The sequence below is a fragment of the Lepidochelys kempii genome, chromosome 6, assembly GCF_965140265.1.
Source record: "Lepidochelys kempii isolate rLepKem1 chromosome 6, rLepKem1.hap2, whole genome shotgun sequence".
In the NCBI taxonomy this organism is placed as follows: Eukaryota; Metazoa; Chordata; order Testudines; family Cheloniidae; genus Lepidochelys; species Lepidochelys kempii.
In genome coordinates, this window is record NC_133261.1 from 90069673 (window position 1) to 90086685 (window position 17013).

Genomic DNA, 17013 nt, shown 5'->3' on the forward strand with positions numbered 1-17013 from the left:
ATACTAAAATGTTATGTATTCAGCTAAAAAGGAGCTTTCAGAAATTCTCTAAAATATCTAATTCTAAATGCATTGTACAGAATTCCAAGAAAAAATGAAGAAAATAAAACTCTCGGAATGCAGCAACATCATGAAAAGTGCTAAATGTTTGCAAAGTTAAAATAAACGTACCGCACTGAAACATGCCATGTTGCAAATTCATTTTGGTTGAGGAACATAAATTCAATCCAGCAGTGTTACAATTAAAGCAAAGATTCATGAGGGGAAAGTGGGAGGCAGGGCAATGTAAAGTAAGTATTTTAAACATATTTTAAAAGATATGAGGCTTGTTTAAAAAAAAAAAATCTCTGTTTTGTAGACCACTCTAGGCATCTCCCCTAATGACACTCCCTGTGGTTTAATTATTCATTCCACTTTTACTGTAATTATTTAATCTGTCACTTTCCATTAGCTAATTCAAGAGAGATCATTTTAAACTCGTGGTTTACATTTTCTGTTTTGATAGAAAAGTTTATAGGAATGTGCTAAGAGCACAAGCAATATTTAGAGACGTAACACACCAACATTTTTTTTTTTAAATAAAGCACACTACTGGGCCCATCCACAAATATAAATGTGTGGCAATGCAGTGTTCTACCATGGTTAGGGAAGTGCACGTTCTGGGACAATAAGGGTTCTATACGCTTGTTGGGGAACAGCATTACAGGTGGTACATTTAGTACCACCTTATACTTAAGGTTGCCCAAATCTTTCCATTACCAGACCTCGTTTTCAGTTGCTTGTAACTTTGCCAAACTTAAATTCAACCCGAACAGTTTCTCCTGTCAGGTGTTTGCTTCAGGTTGAATTTTTTGTTTCAGCTAAAATGGTTTGTTTCAGAAAACAAGGCTTGGGGAAAATATGTTGTTTTATGCATGTTAAAATATTCTTACAACTGTTTCATTCACCAGAAACTTTGGTGCCTCCAAGCTTAGCATCAAGAACTTGAAATTTGGAACAGGATGATCACCCCAGTACTAGGGATGTGTAGTTAGCTGTTCCTGTGAATATCTGTCCAAATTTGGCCAAGTTATGAGCCTCCACAAAATCTCAGTTCACATATGCTCAGTAAAGACTTGTTAGAGTACAGCAGCTAAATTCTCGGAGAGCTCTTCTGCACTGAGTCTTCTCCATCCCAACAGAGCACCTGCATGCTGACCCAGCACTGAAAGTCCCTGCAATTGCTACTGCTGGGTGGGCACCACTGTGGCACCACACACCAGAACTGAGAGCAAGGACACTCTCTTCTGTGTTCTCAATGCTCCCCTTGCTTGCACCTAGGCAATGAAAAGGACACAACCTGATTCTAATGCAGAATGGTAAGGAATAGGAGGAGAGGATACAAGAGAGGGTTGGGAGGATAGGAAAAGGAGCTCAGGGAGACAAAGGATAGCATTCAGAAGGAAGGATGACGGGCAGTAGCCAAAAAATTGATGAGGACAGAAGCAGGGGCAGGGAACCATGGGAATGAATGGGGGGTGGGGGGGAAGGCACAGTGGGCAACAGAGCAGAAGTTAGCCAGTGGGGATGGAATGGGCAGAGGTCCAGGAACAGCAGCAGGGGAGGGGCCAGGGAGCAGTTGAAGGGACACAGGCAAAAGGTCAGCAACCACTTGATCACATTCCCTATTGTGGTTAAAATGCCAGTGGACCAGTCTACTCTAGCACTGCCACCACTGATAGCAGTGAGGCTGCACAATGTTAGACTCAACAGCAGAAGGTCTCAACGTAGACAAGCCTAATACAGTTAGAACTGAATATATGCAAAAAGAAAAACAAACAAACAAAGTCCAGGATCAATCCACATGGATCCAAATGCAGGACTGGAGCCATAGTGTGGATAGGCCCATAGTTTCATATACTTTACTTATCACTTGAGTGGCTAAGCAATTGCTTACTTTCTAAGTTATAAAAATACTAAGGGTCAGAATCATCCCCATGAGCACAGCTGCACAGGAAAGAAGATTTGCCTTGACAGAGGGCAGGCAATGGTACACAGAAGGAGTGGGGGTTCTGAAACAGGGTGAAACTTTAAAATACGATCAATACCAACCATCTAAGCAGAGGTTGCCTCGGAAGATACTATAAGAATCCAATTCAGCAAGGTGCTTAAGTACATCTGCAGTTTTAAGAACACAAGTAGTCCCACAGATTTCAGTGGGACTACCCATGTGATTAAAGCTATGCACTTACTTAGGTACCTTGCTGAACTGGGGCTTAAATCAGCACATTTCATACCTATGCTTTAGTGGGTGCTTGAAAGCAGTGTGCAACTCTGAGTATGTCTCCTGGCAAACTTCCCATTGCCAGGGATCTGGCTCTCATTTAGAAAAGTTTTAATATTTCAGATATGGCATATACCACTAGTTTACAGTGTTGATGTAGGAGTTCAGATAATCCTTAAATGGACGTCAAGTTTTTTAGTTCTAAAATATCAGCGGTGAAAATTATACAGAAGGTAAATGTAGTATCTAGATTTTTGTTTCATTGTAAAGTGCTATTATTCCATTATTGGGAAACTTAATAAACAACTGCCAATGCAAATGGACAATTTGAAAATGGCCCACAGTAACCATTCCCAAAACTGACTGTGTACAGCACAATAAAATGGAGATAATAACATAAGAATGACCAGAATGGGTCAGACCAAAGGTCCATCCAGCCCAGTATCCTGTCTGCCGACAGTGGCCAATGCCAGATGCCCCAGAGGGAGTGAACCTAACAGGTAATGATCAAGTGATCTCTCTCCTGCCATTCATCTCCACCCTCTGACAAACAGAGGCTAGGGACACCATTCCTTACCCATCCTGGCTAATAGCCATTAATGGACTTAACCTCCATGAATTTATCTAGTTCTCTTTTAAACCCTGTTATAGTCCTAGCCTTCACAACCTCCCCAGGAAGGAGTTCCACTGGTTGACTGTGCGCTGTGTGAAGAAGAACTTCCTTTTATTTATTTTAAAACTGCTACCCATTCATTTCATTTGGTGGCCCCTAGTTCTTATATTACGGGAACAAGTAAATAACTTTTCCTTATTCACTTTCTCTACACCACTCATGATTTTATATACCTCTATCATATCCCCCTTCAGTCTCCTTTTTTCCAAGCTGAAAAGTCCTAGCCTCTTTAATCTCTCCTCATATGGAACCCAATCCAAACCCCTAATCATTTTAGTTGCCCCTATCTGAACCTTTTCTAATGCCAGTATATCTTTTTTGAGATGAGGAGACCACATCTGTATGCAGTATTCAAGATGTGGGTGTACTGTTGATTTATATAAGGGCAATAAGATATTCTCCGTATTATTCTCTATCCCTTTTTAATGATTCCTAACTTCCTGTTCGTTTTGACCGCCGCTGCGCACTGCGTGGACGTCTTCAGAGAACTATCCATGACGACTCCAAGATCTTTCTCCTGATTAGTTCTAGCTAAATTTGCCCCCATCATATTGCATGTATGGTTGGGGTTATTTTTTCCAATGTGCATTACTTTACATTTATCCACATTAAATTTCATTTGCCATTTTGTTGCCCAATGACTTAGTTTTGTGAGATCTTTTTGAAGTTCTTCAGAGTCTGCTTTGGTCTTAACTATCTTGAGCAGTTTAGTATCGTCTGCAAACTTTGCAACCTCACTGTTTACCCCTTTCTCCAGATATTTATGAATAAGTTGAATAGGATTGGTGTAGACTAATTGTCAATGTCTACAGACTGGATCCTTTTCCTTAAACTCTTCCACAGTTGCTACCCCCAAACACTGTTCTAGTTCAATGGTGGGAGCACTAGTACAGACTAGCTGCCAGTGTTTTAACAACCATATCATATAATCCTACTATGAGCAGGTCTACAGAACATGATGATAATTAAAATGCAGGGAGCTGCCAGGAACTCTGTCCACACTAGCACTCCCTTCATTGCTAATAGTAGAGGTACATCAGCAGTAGTCAGGGTGGGAAAATTTAAGAAAAGTAGCCTAGTGTAGACATGGCCATTTGGTAGAGAGGGAAAGTGTAGACTGGGGGGAGGGGAAGGGGAGAACACACAAAAACTGGGATGTACGTGGAGGAAAGAACAGAGAGAGGAGAAATATTTAGTCAGTTAAGGAGTGAGGGATAGGCTGGTACTTAAAAGAAACTAAAAATTAAAAGACTTCTCCCCTAATATTTCAGGATCCAGCACTGTAATGTTGGGAAATAGATAGGTGGGCATGGGTGAGAGTGAGAGAGAGAGAATGTTACCCCAATGAAAAATAAAATAATAGGCAATGTGCATGAAGAAACAACGATATCTGGCATAGCGGAATCAAATTTGAAGGGAACAGTTTCTTTTGTTAAAATGATTTACTGAACAGAGATAGGAAATGGCAACTCATTACGAGAGGAGCACTATTTCAGACACTATACATGAAGTTTTAAACAAAAAAAGGGGTAAATAGCGAGATGGCAAAGTTTGCAGATGATACAAAATTACTCAAGACAGTTAAGTCCAAAGGGACCTCACAAAACTGGAGACTGAACAACAAAACGGCAGATGGAATTCAATGCTGATAAATGCAAAATAATGCACAATGGAAAATGTAATCCCAACTATACATGTAAAATGATGGGGTCTAAAGTAGCTGTTTCCACTCAAGAAAGAGACTTTGGAGTCATTGTGGATAATTCTCTGAAAACATACATTCATTGTGTAGCAACAGTCAAAAAGATAACAAAATGTTAAGAACCATTAGGAAAGGAACAGATCATAATACACTATATAAATCCATGGGACACCCACACCTTGAATAGTGTGTGCAGTTCTGGTTGTGTGCAGTCCCATCTCAAAAAAGATACATTAGAACTGGAAAAGGTACAGAAAACGGCAACAAAAATTAGAGGTATGGAACAGCTTCCATCTGAGGAGAGATTTAAAAGACTGGGATTGTTCAGTTTGGAAAAGAGATGACTGGGGGGGGGGGGGTATGATAGAGGTCTGTAAAATCATGAATAAGGCTGCGAATCATTCACAGAGGTCACAGCTTCCGTGACTTTCCGCAACCTCCGTGAATTTTGCAGCACTGGTACAGCTGACCCCAGGACCACCCCAACAGCTGGGCAAGCCCAGGGGCCAGCCACACCGGCCACTACTCTGGCAGGCCCAGGCTGCTGGTCCCGGCGCTGCCCTGGAGCAGCAGTCTGGGACCCGTGGTGGTGGCGGCAGGGCCCTGGCCGCTCCCCACCCGGAGCAGCAGTGGGGCCCCGCGCCGCCCCCCCACACACACCCAGACCAGCGGCAGCAGCAGGGGGGCCCTGGCCGCCCCCGACCCAGAGCGGCAGTAGGGCCACAGGCCGCTCCCTCGCCCAGAAGTTACAGGGGGCCCCAGGCTGCCCCCGCCCTCTCCAACGGCAGGGAGACCCAGGCTGCTCCCCCCCCACCCCAACGACAGGAGGCCCTGGGCCACCCCCAGCTGCAGGGGTGCCCCAGGCTGCCACCTCAGCAAAAGCGTCACCTCGAGCTGCCCCCACCCCAGCAGAAGCGTCACCCCGTGCTGCCCCCACCCCAGCAGCAGTCTTCAGGAGCGCCCTCCTCCCAGCACGTAAGATTTAGTCACAGGTATTTTTAGTAAAAATCACAGACAGATCTCTGGGCCCTGACTTTTTGTTTATTGCCCATGACATGTCCATGACTTTTACTAAAATACCTGTGACTAAAATGTAGCCTTAATCATGAATAGGGTGGAGAAAGTGAATAGAGAAGTGGTATTTACCCTTTCATGTTACATAAGACCCAGAGGTCACCTGATGAAGTTAATAGGCAGTAGGTTCAAAACAAAAGGAAGTACTTCTTCAGACAATGCACAACCTGTGGCACTCAATGCTAGGGGATGTTGTGAAGGCCAAAACTATAACTGGGGTTCAGAAAAGAATTAGATAAGTTAATGGAGAATATGTTCATCAATGGCTATTAGCCAAGATGGTCAGGGACACAACCACATACTCTGGATGTCCCTGAGCCTCTTACTGCCAGATGCTTGGACTTGACAACAGGGGTGGATCACTCAGTAATTGCCCTGTTCTGTTCATTCCCTCTGAAACATTTGACATTGGCCATTGTCGGAAGGCAGGATACTGGGCTAGAAGGACCACTGGTCTGTGCAATATGGCCATTCGTGTGTTCTAATGTAAAAATAGCCCACCAACTCCAACTCTACTCAAGACACAAGTAAAAATCAGAAATTAAGAGAAAGTATTTCAAAGCTAACTCCCTTTTTCTGTATGGTATCTTTTAAAGTCTTATTTCCCCTTCATTTTTCCCCTACTTTGAAGTACAGTAGCTCCATATAGTCTTATTTTTATCCCCTTATTACTTGGTTATGTGCTCTACAGAGGGCAAGGTATGCAAACTCTGTATGGTGACTCATAAAAATGAAGAGCATGCATGCATACAGAGCCCCATAATGTGCAACGAGTTAAATGCAGTTGCATTTCTAAGATAACATATGCTTCTTGTTTAGATTTAGGAAACATTTTCATGCTAAATTTTCCCCCCCTTTCTTTCCATCCTTTTCTTCCAAGACCTGACTTGGTTTATGTATCACAGTTTAAGTTACCAAAATAGGATACAGCTTGTTAAGATATGGGTTTTGCAGTTATACATACAACTTTCTCACTAAAACAAAGACATTCTGCTAGACTTGGAGGGCTTAATTCGGTAAACCTTTGCTCACGTGAATTACCCTTGCCCATGTAAGTAATCTCATTGGGATTTGAGGACACTTAGCACTTTCTAGGATCTTGCCCTTAGTATGTACCAAATATGTTTGTTATACTTCACAAAGATATCCCATAATTGTACAGTTTTAAAATATATGCTGTTAAGTAATCATTCTGGAAACAGCTGTTAGTTTGCTGATTGATGCAAAACAAGCAATGATATGTTTTTTTCAACACAGATTCATTCTTTTAATATCCCCTCCTTTATTACAGCACTTACAAATACCTTTAAATATTTCTAAACCTCTTTAATTTATTTCAAAATAAAACCTACTCAGCTGATGTAGAACATCTGAACACCACCGATACCCTAGAGATAAACATCTTGTTTTTCTAAGGGTCCCAGTGGGGCAGCAGTCATATTTCAATACCATAAAAACAATATAATGTAGTACATACTCATTCTAAAATAAAATTAAACTGGTAAGCATGAAACTGTAGTAATCACGCTTTAATCAGCTTATTAGATCATTATTAACTTTATTTCTGATTTGGTTATTTTCTTTCTAATTTTTACACCAAAAGAAAAAAATCAGACAAATGTGTTCCAATTCCAAAATGTTTAAATTAGGGGAAACAGTTGGCACAGATCAGAATTAACTGTAAATTGTCAAAATGACAGAATTTTGACAGACAGTAATAAATGATCAGCAGCAGCTTCATTAATTCCTTACTTTTCTGTGACTTTCTTCTTGAACACAGCTGTACTCCAGACCTGCTTCCCAAGTCCCCTCCATTAAGGACTGATTTTAAGAATAGAGTAAGTTATATGCCATCTCAGGAGGGGAAGACTTTTGCTGCATATGGGCTTACCTACAAGCAGTTTTTGTACTGCTGTGACTCTAGCTATTTAGGAGCTGCTATGGTCCCTCCAATCCCCTAGTGTGGGCACAGTAATACCAATAAAGGGTGCTTATATCTGATTTCTGAAAAATTACGGATATAAGCTATACCAGTGGTTCTCAATCTACGGCTCATAGGCTGCTTGCGGCCCATGTGATATCTTCAGGGCCATACAGGTAGTGCTGAATGTGGCCCACAATAGTAAATAGGTTGAGAACCACCGAGCTATACCAATATAGAAAAGGAGTACTTGTGGCACCTTAGAGACTAACCAATTTATTTGAGCATGAGCTTTCGTGAGCTACAGCTCACTTCATCCGATGCATACCATGGAAACTGCAGCAGACATTATATACACACAGAGATCATGAAACAATACCTCCTCCCACCGCACTGTCCTGCTGGTAATAGCTTATCTAAAGTGATCATCAAGTTGGGCCATTTCCAGCACAAATCCAGGTTTTCTCAACCTCCACCCCCCCCCCCCCCCACACACACACAAACTCACTCTCCTGCTGGTAATAGCCCATCTAAAGTGACAACTCTCTTCACAATGTGCATGATAATCAAGGTGGGCCATTTCCAGCACAAATCTAGGTTGATCACTTTAGATAAGCTATTACCAGCAGGACAGTGGGGTGGGAGGAGGTATTGTTTCATGATCTCTGTGTGTATATAATGTCTGCTGCAGTTTCCATGGTATGCATCCGATGAAATGAGCTGTAGCTCACGAGAAAGCTCATGCTCAAATAAATTGGTTAGTCTCTAAGGTGCCACAAGTACTCCTTTTCTTTTTGTGAATACAGACTAACACGGCTGTTACTCTTATACCAATATAAACACCTTTATACTAGTTAATATTATCACATCTACACTAGAGGTTTGTACCACTTTAACTATTCTTTGCTGTGTCAGACAGCTCTCCTCCTCAATATAACTGAGCATCTCCTCTTATACCGCTGATCCCACCCAGTCCTGCAGAGCAGGCCAGAGTATAACATATCAGCAAACTGGCAGACTGCTGTTCTTGAATGGCTAGTATCCCAAATTCCAGCCTCACAGCCACAGGAGGGGGCTCTGACACCGCTGAGCCTGAAGCACAGGCACTTGGGGGGAGGGGATCTTGCGATGGGCTCCCTACACGCCTACCCCAGCCCATAGCATAGGGGTGACAGGACTTTAACTCCCTACACCTCCCAAACCTCAGGCACTGGGGGTGGACTCCCCACACCCCCCCCAATCCACTAACAAGTTGGGGAGAGCTCCCTGCACCACTCCCCTCAACCCAGAGACAACTGTACCCACCCTCCAACCCACAGACAACTGGGGTGGGGGGCTCCCTGCACCACCACCCCACAGACACTCCTCAACCCACAGACAACTGGGGTGGGGGGCTCCCTGCACCACCACCCCACAGACACTCCTCAACCCACAGACAACTGGGGTGGGGGGCTCCCTGCACCACCACCCCACAGACACTCCTCAACCCACAGACAACTGGGGTGAGGGGCTCCCTGCACCACCACCCCACAGACACTCCTCAACCCACAGACAACTGGGGTGAGGGGCTCCCTGCACCACCACCCCACAGACACTCCTCAACCCACAGACAACTGGGGTGGGGGGCTCCCTACACCACCACCCCACAGACACTCCTCAACCCACAGACAACTGGGGTGGGGGGCTCCCTGCACCACCACCCCACAGACACTCCTCAACCCACAGACAACTGGGGTGGGGGGCTCCCTGCACCACCACCCCACAGACACTCCTCAACCCACAGACAACTGGGGTGGGGGACGTACAGACAACTGGGACTGGGGTCTCCCTGCACCACACACAAGCCGCGGGCACCGGGGTTCTCCCTGAAGACCCCCCGCCCCATCCACAGGCAGCAGGGGAGGGCTCCCTGCAACACAGCCCCAGGGCAGGGGCGCTGGGGGATTCTAGCGCCCTGCACCCCCAAACTGGGGTGCTGGGCTCCCACGTCACCTTGCTGCCCAACTCCCCCCCTCCGCGCAGAGTTGTTATTCAGCTGCCGGGCCTCAGCCCCAGCCCCACTCACCTGCCAGCGTCCCAGCCCCAGCCTGACTCACTCACTCACTGAACCCAGCAGCCCCGCGCTGCCGACGCGACAACATGGCTGATGGGAGAGTCCGTGCCACGTCAAGGGGCAGAGAGCGCGGTCGGGGCCGGGGCTGCGCCCGCCCCGCCGTGGGGTCTCCGGGGGGAGGAGAGCAAGCACCCCCGCCCATGGCTCCCCCTGCCGATCCGCCTCCGCGCTGCAGGCAGAGCGGCCCGGGGCAGCTGGGGCAGAATTGACTCCCGTGGTGTGCGAATGTGTCTGGCTGAACCTCAGGGGAGCCCCGAGGCAGCAGCCGAACCACCCTGTCCTGCCGCGGGTGCTGCCGCCCAGCACAGGGCTTCTGACATCCTGCTCCGGGGTTTTGCCACAACCGGGCATGAGGGACTCCCTGCATCCACACCCCTAACCCCCACACAACTGGGCATGGGGGACTCCCTGCATCCACACCCCCAACCCAAAAACAACTGGGTGTGGGGGACTCCCTACACCAAAATCCCCAACCCACAGACAGGAGGGCATGGGGGAGTCCCTGCACCCACACCCCTGACCCACAGACAACTGGGCAAGGGGGACTCCCTCACCCATACCTCACAGACAACTGGGTGAGGGGGACCCCTTGCACCACACTCCAACCTACAGACAACTAGGGTGCAGGGACTCTCTGCCATCATTCTGCTATATACAAAGGTTCTCTAGTGTTTCTCCCACGTACATGGCATCTGCCATCCTTCTGCTACACACCAAGGTTCTGATGTGGCACTGCCATTGATTTAAATGAGCTTTGGATCAGGACCTAAGTGAGTCACAAATCCTCTGAACCCCTGCTGTATTATTCACTACACAATGTCCATTCTGTCTAGGAAGGGCCCAAATGTGCTGTCATTTGCACTTGTGTAAATTTGGGTTTACTGAAGATTTACCCTGTAATTACAAATAGACTTTGGCCAGAAATTAAGGACAGATTCTCAGGACCCTTGTCCCATTCAGTACATACTGCTGACTCATTCAGGCCCCAGTCCATGAAAACACTTTAGCACAAGCCTAGCTGAGCATGTGAGTAGTCTCACATACCTAAATATATGCTTAAAGGCTTCGCTGGTTCAGGAAGGGCTTTGTTGCACACTGCATGAGGCAGAGTTTCTGTGAGAAAAATATATATATTTAAGAAATTAAATCTCTTAATTGTGCTGAATACACTATTAATGTTAGATTTTTTTTATTTTTTTTTTCAGGGAGGAGGAAGTTTGTCAATTGCTTGGTGTGTGTATGGGGGTGCGGGGGTGAGAAAACCTGAATTTGTGCTGGAAATGGCCCACCTTGATTATCATGCACATTGTAGGGAGAGTGGTCACTTTGGATGAGCTATTACCAGCAGGATAGTGAGTTTGTGTGTGTGGTTTTTGGGGAGGGGGGTGAGGGGGTGAGAGAACCTGGATTTGTGCAGGAAATGGCCCACCTTGATTATCATGCACATTGTGTAGAGAGTTGTCACTTTGGATGGGCTATCACCAGCAGGAGAGTGAATTTGTGTGGGGGGGGTGGAGGGTGAGAAAACCTGGATTTGTGCTGGAAATGGCCCAACTTGATGATCACTTTAGATAAGCTATTACCAGCAGGACAGTGGGGTGGGAGGAGGTATTGTTTCATATTCTCTGTGTGTATATAATGTCTGCTGCAGTTTCCACGGTATGCATCCGATGAAGTGAGCTGTAGCTCACAAAAGCTCATGCTCAAATAAATTGGTTAGTCTCTAAGGTGCCACAAGTACTCCTTTTCACCTTTTGTAGACTTTTATCGCTTGTAATAACTGGAAGCTGTTCATAATTAGTCATTTCTAATTATTTTCCCAACTTTATTTGTTGTATGTTTTGGGGGTTTTCTTATTGTTTTAGAATTTCTAATTCTAAATCTTTGTGTACAATGTTGGCATCACTCTCAAAATAGTTGAAAATTATTTTTTGATCAACAACCACCAGAGGGAGCTTTTACCTTTCTTTACTTTTTCAACTTAGCTAACTATGATGTTCTATTGTAATATTTCTACCACAGATTTGATTATATTTATATGGTTAGATGGTATTGTGAAACCATTACATCACCCTTTATTTATTTTTATATACATACACACATGGTGTGTGTGTACATATATGTATTTGTATACATTTTTGTTCTCAGTCCTGTTTTTTCTACTCTATGGTCCATTTCAAGTAAACTCTTTGTACAGAGAAGACAGCTAGAACATTCCCAGGTTCCACAAATTCACTTTTCATGTTGCCTATCTTTTAGGATTTGTACTTAATAGGTGTGTTGGGTGCTTTTTATTCTGTAAGGTAGTATGAATGTTTTCTCAGAATTGCTTTTTGTCACTGATTTCAAAATTACTCTCTTTATGATTTGTTTAGGCTGCTTGTCTGTTGTGTAAAAGCAATATTCCTTTTGTTATTTCTAAAAGTATAATAAATTATGTAAAGAAAGAATACAGAGTTTCCCCATTTAGATCAATAATTAATCCATGTTCCAAATATCAGTGCTTAGTTCCCAAAAATAATCTGCTTTATTTCTTCCAGGCACAATTATTTTTTCTTGTTACAGTTTACCAAAATAAATTTAAAACAGAATACCTAGTTGTTATTTTAAATTGGCAAGACTGTATTATTTTAGTTTTCGTAACTAAACTTTGCATAAGCTTGTATGTGCTATAGTTCAATAGATTATTTTATTTCATAAATCTAACTGTCACCCCTTAGTTATGAGAGAAACAAGATGGGTGAGGTCATATCTTTTATTGGACCAACTTCTTTTGGTGGAAGAGACAAGCAAACACTTCAAATCTCTTACTTATTTCAGAGTAATTATACCAGATAGCTTGTATATATATTTTAATGAAACTTCTGTGTTGTGCATTTGTTAATTTTACCCTATGAATTACTATAGTTTATTTGAAACATACAATGTTTAACGATTTAAAATATTTGTATATAGGAATGGAAGTGTATGTTAATAATCATATATAATAATAGGGTGACCAGATGTCCCATTTTAAAGGAACAGTCACTTTTTGGGGACTTTTTCTTATATAGGCGCCTATTATCCCTCACCCCCTGTCCCGTTTTTTCATAGTTGCTATCTGGTAACCCTATAGAATAATAATGAAATATTAGAGGGGACCAAAGGTACTGACTTTCTGATTTCCTGGGGGATGCTCAACCCCCAACTCCACCCCAGGCCCCGCTCCCACTCCACCCCTTCCCCCAAGGCCCCATCCCTGCCCCGCTTCTTCCCACCCCCACTCTACCCCCACTCTGCCTCTTCTGGCCCTTTCTGCCCCCTCCCCTGAACGCACCCCACTCTAGCTCTGCTTCTTTCTGCTCCCAGTCCTCCCCCTCCCGCCCCCAGCACCTCCTGCCCTCCACTGAACATCTGATCCTTGACAAGCAGGAGGTGCTGGGGAGGAGGAGCTGATTGGCTGGGCCCCGGAGCACCCATGGAGTCAGCGCCTATGGAGGGGACATCAGAAGTGGTCACCTAAGTATTTAAGGAGTAACCATTATATTCAAGGAGATACCTAATAAAGCAGGATATTATTACACTTTTCATTTCTTCATATGACTGTCCCTGATTATGTTCCCAAATGAATTTGTTTAAATGCAAATTTTCCAAAATACTTTCGCAAGTAACAATAACATTTAGCCCTCAATGTATCAGAGTTTTTGTTTAGGCTACAAGCTACTGTATCAGTTTTTGTTTTCTTCGAAAACAAAATTCTTACGGTAATTCAGTTTGCAAAGCAATGTTACCATGCCAGAACGATTTTAACCAACAACTCCGAGAAAGAGAATTAAAATGTCCTGGACAAAGCAGTAACTGTAGTCTTTTCTGAGGAATCTTATTGATTGTGGGGAGCTAAACACTTATCATCTCTCTTGCACTTTTTTCTCACAGAATCTGAAAATATATGTCACATGGTAATAACCAACTAGTATCAGTGAATCAATTATGAGTGACTATAACATTATTACATCCATTATTTGTATTTTAACTGTGGTTATGGTGAATTCTACACAATTACTATCTTCACTGCTATTCACCAGTCATCTTATGTTCTGAATGACCAGGCTGGCTTCATGACTTAAGGGGCTTGCAGACAAAAGCAGGGTCCCACACTGCCTGAACGGAGAGATTCTGGTTACACTACACACACTCTGATCACACTGTCAGTTGGAGAAAATATTGAACTGTGAGTTGAGGGTATCCAGACTCTCTATCCTCCAAAAAAAAGGCTGGAGCCCCAAATAGTCCCTTAGCAGGTGCTGTTAAAGCAGATGGAAAAACTCCCTCAATATTATGGTGCCCAAAGAAAGGATGTAAAGGGAAAAGAAATGAGGGTCAAGGACAGAGCCCTGGAGTACCCCTGTAGACAGCAGCAGAGAGCTAACTGTGAAGAAAGAAAGAAAGAAAGAAAGAAAGAAAGAAAGAAAGAAAGAAAGAAAGAAAGAAAGAAAGAAAGAAAGAAAGAAAGAAAGAAAGAAAGAAAGAAAATCAGGAGCATACAATATAGTGAAAGCCCAGTGAGGATAAGAGGTATAAAATATTTTTGTTACCAATCATTGTAAGAATAAATATTTAATTTTATAAAGGCCCAGTCCCACATTTCTTGTGCCCCAAAGAGCCCTTCAGGAAGGTGCACAGATTTTGTGGTGGTGGGGACCTCAATGGGAAGCAAAAGTACCTGGATGGACACATAGATACATATATGGAATGGATAAACAGGTCAAAAAACAAGCAATCACCGTAATCAGAAAATCTCTTTTTTGTTATCCCCTGGTGTTACAATATATGGTAATTCTACTTTATTTTTCTTACCTTATTGCAATATGTTACAGATTAGTGTGTTAGATTTTGAATCATCAGTTCAGATCAACAGGTGGCAACTCACCTCTTCCTCAAGAAATTACTCCTTTGTAACTCCTAGGTAGTTGATAAGGAGAAAGAATATTCAGCTCTGACTGTTTTCTCTTCTTCATCCTCTGAATCATATTTAGCTCTGCCAGATATTGCAGGAATTCCATTGTTAAGTCTTGGTTCTTGATAGTCCTAGGAAAACCATCAGTTTTTCCTGTAACAGTCAATTTAAAAGTAAGTAATTAGTTCAAAGTATGTTATTCAGCTTCAAAAAGCAGCATTAGAAATGTTCAGGAAAAAAATCATCTAGATAATTAAAAAGTAATGTACATTTAAACTTGCTGCATCAAAATCCCTGATTCTCTCTTTTTATAATTCTTGTCTTCATGCCAGATAAAATCATAGATCCTAAAATCTGAATATTTTCAAGAAATCCATTTATATATTGACAAAGTTAAGGTTTTACCTTTAGCACTGTGTCAAACTCTCCTGAAATGCCAACGTAGTTTTGATTAAGCAGGTCTTATTTCAAGTGATGTTCACACTTGTCACTTGCACTAACAGGAAGTTACATCCTGGTTTCAGAGTAAAGCTGCCTGTTACACGTAAATGGTTATGAGACACACCTTAAAAGCAAATAAAAATGAATGGAGAGGGAAGTTGAAGGTCATTGCTTGTTCAGAACTGCTCAAATACAGAAGAAACAACCAAAAGTGCCTTTCAAATAGTTTTTTAAAAAAAATACAATAAATGCAGTGTGTTCAGTAAAATTTAAAAATCCTTTCACTGACCCTTCAGGAATAAGTACATAAAATATTTGTATCATTGCCTAGAGCAGGCACTGTATTTTATTATTAATTATATTATTATTATTATTAATATCTAGATCTTATAGTGCTTTTTATCCATAGATCTCAAATTGTTTTACAGAGAAGGGAAGTATCATTATTCTCATTTGACACAGAGAATTGAGAAAGTTTTATGTTCTCTATAATGTACATTGTTGTTTGTGTTTTAAATGTCCCTTTGCCTTCATTTAAGATGACTTGTGTGTGTGTATGTGTCATCTTTTGGCTGAAATGTGTACTCACTTGATGGAGGCGTCAGCCTGAAATAAAAGAGCTGGTCTTAAGATTTACCAAAGAAGGTTAGTTTATTTCTCTGAGACATGGGGCAAAAGACAAGCAATGGATCCCTGTATATAAAAGTCCAGTTCCGTCAACATCCTAATTACACTGATCTTTTCTTCTGTTTTTACAGAAAGCAAGGGGAGCTGCCAGATGAGACAAATTTTGAAATTAAGAAATAATTTACTAATGGCAAAACTTCCATTGACTTAAATGGAGAAAGATTGAATCTTAAGCACTGGCGCTGAAAGAAACACTTGCTAATGCTGAAATTTAGGTTAGAACGCTGGCTTTGGTCCTTTAAAATGGTTATTAAAGAGCTAAATAGATTCAATGGCATTTTGGAGATTTAATTGCTTTATAATTTGTGGATTAACATCAGAGAACTATTTGGGCACAAGTGTGCTTGGTATATACAGGATTGCTTGGTATTTCTGTGTGTTAAGCCAAAGGTTAGCCCTTCAAGAGGTTTTCTCATAGGGATCGTGTAGAAACTTCCTCCTCTCTATCTTCAATCCCAATCCATCATTCCACTGTGATACAACAGCCCCCAAAAGGCAATGATGAGACATAAATCTCTTGGCCAACTGTTACATTTCATTCTGCCATTAATTTGTGGCCATAGTGACAGCAAACCCATTCTGTAGATCTGTACACAAGTGCACTAAAGTGTGAAAAGGTGTCTGATTCAGGGCTGTTAAAATGAAGGGAAAGCTGTGGTACACCTGGTTCTAGGTTGAAGTGCAGTGGCAAAGGTGGCTTAGTGTGTTTCTGGGTCCAGAAATTATGTCAAGAGATGACCTGTGGTCAGTAAAGAAGTGGGCAAGTGTGCCCCTGAATTATAAACTTAGTACATGGCAGTTCTCTGTAGACCTGTCTGTCTGTGCACAATATTACTCCCATTCTGTTTCCTAGCTGAGAGCTACATACCAAGCTTGTGCTAAGGTTTCAGTGTTTCTGAGTTTGTGCATAACAATGGTCACATTGCAATGTTATTTTGGCAGGTCACATTCCAACATGGCAGTGGTTTGTTGGGCACCTATTGCATAACAATGCCCTCCTTTTGTCACACGAGGGTATGGAACTGTATGGAAAATAAGGCATAGTGTTATTTAAAAGGGAATACACCCTGTAGTGTTTTGTTTACAGTACTAAATTATATACTGTCTGTATTGGCAGCAGGTGGTCCTGTGCACAATTATTATTACAATAGGAGACAGTGTGTCTTATACTGCCTGGAACAAGAACCACACGGTGCAATGGGA

General features: G+C 42.7%; 1 protein-coding gene across 2 annotated transcripts in view; it reads right to left on the reverse strand.

Moving 5' to 3' along the window:
• The window catches only part of SEC23A (SEC23 homolog A, COPII coat complex component), a 49726-nt gene extending 39842 nt beyond the window's left edge, over nt 1–9884 (reverse strand). The window contains exons 1-2 of one of the 2 annotated variants that reach the window (XM_073349101.1): nt 9699–9884; nt 7465–7533 (exon numbers count right to left, since the gene is read on the reverse strand). The gene's annotated coding sequence lies outside the window, so the exon portion shown is untranslated. The remainder of the gene's footprint in view (nt 1–7464; nt 7534–9698) is intronic. The other variant, XM_073349100.1, reaches the window with a different exon arrangement.
• Between the last annotated feature and the right edge of the window lie 7129 nt (nt 9885–17013).